The sequence below is a fragment of the Octopus bimaculoides genome, chromosome 5 (genome assembly GCF_001194135.2).
Source record: "Octopus bimaculoides isolate UCB-OBI-ISO-001 chromosome 5, ASM119413v2, whole genome shotgun sequence".
Taxonomy (NCBI): Eukaryota; Metazoa; Mollusca; class Cephalopoda; order Octopoda; family Octopodidae; genus Octopus; species Octopus bimaculoides.
Genome location: NC_068985.1, coordinates 41,776,187 through 41,777,827, shown reverse-complemented (window position 1 = coordinate 41,777,827; position 1,641 = coordinate 41,776,187).

Here is a 1,641-nt window from a genome sequence, read left to right as displayed (position 1 = left end):
TAAACACAACCCTGAAAGACACATTGCACTTAGTCCTGTGAATTTTGTGTGCGCACCTGTATGTTAGTTTTATTCTATCATTTTTACTTCACATCATTTTGCATGCACAATATGCTCATTAGACTTTCGTTCGTTCCCAATTTCCCATCTTTTCTGTATTTTGCTTCTTTATAATCGTAGAAACTGAAATCTTAAATTCCATAAGAACCATTCAATCCAATTATATCCAATATTATGTTTTATACAACCATATACTTTCCTAAAATTACATGCTTGTTTTTCTGACGGTATGCAACCTTTAGGCGCGATGCAAATGGAGTTGACTAAAAATGACAAGGAGAGAAGGCAAAATTATCTTGTAGTGCTTATAAGAATAACTGGATTATGTAAAATCCAAAGTAAATAAATGTTCAGTGTAAACAGAACAGAACGGATCTTTTCGTTTGCCGTCACAGATACGATATTTTTTCAATTTTCTTCCAACTGTTTTTAAATTTGGTTATACCGATTTAGTTTTGTATGCTCATTATGAAACTGAAAAATTATGAAAATGAATATGCTGTAGCCTGCCCTTTTTTTCATTGTAACAAGGGCGCAGTACATAGCGCGACTGTGACGCTTTCACCACAGCAACCACCAGCACAAGTTTTGACGAGCGATATCATCTAGAGCAGGGGTTCTCAACCATTTTTTTTTATCTATGGGTTCCTTTGATTACTATTTTATTCTGGTAGACCTCATATCCATCCGATATTTAGTTTTATAGAAACTTCTTTCAAAATTCCTGTTTTGTTTTTCACACATGAACTTGTGTAGGTTGAACTATATAAAACGTTAGAGAAAGAAACTTAGTTGTTTCTTGCAATACATACCAATACATACACCTGAAGCAAAATTTTTTTCTGAGGCCCTTAAAGCACTATTGTAGATCCCCATTTTACTATTTTGTTGTGTGAACCCCCAAATATCTTATATGGATCCTCAGAGGCCATATGGACCTCAGTTGAGAACCACTGATTTAGAGCCTGTTGTTATTTCTCTCTGTTATTTTGTGACACAGCTATCATGCAGAAAATGCGCGGCTTCCTATTCCTGCTTTCTGATTGCAATTTTTCACGCTGAATCCCAAATTCTAATTCAGCGTGAAAAATTACATCAATGCACCAAATTTGAAAATTTTCTCTTAATTTTAAACATTCCAAATCTGTGACAGCAACCGAAAAGATCAAACAGCTCAGTTTAACACAACACCGTCAGAGTATCCGTATAAATACATGCACCACGGTATTTACAAAGATGCGATTAAAAATAAATAAACGTGTGGTATCTTATCAATACAATATATTGTCTATTGTCTATCAAGCATTGTAGTAGAAAGAGTTGGTATAGAATATAATTGCCTGAAAAACGAACAGAGCATTTGTAGCAAAATATGTTCTTTACCGAATAGGTAAAGACTCCCTTCGCTCACGAATGACCATGGGATTGCACCTAGAAAGTTATCCACCGAGGCACAAGTTCGGGCAAAGTTCTTTATGGAAGACCAGCAGTCACCCATGCATGCTAGCCTCCCTTCTCCACACCACTGATGTTATCCAAGGTAAAGCAAAGGCCGGTATAGCTTGGCACCAGTGATGTCGC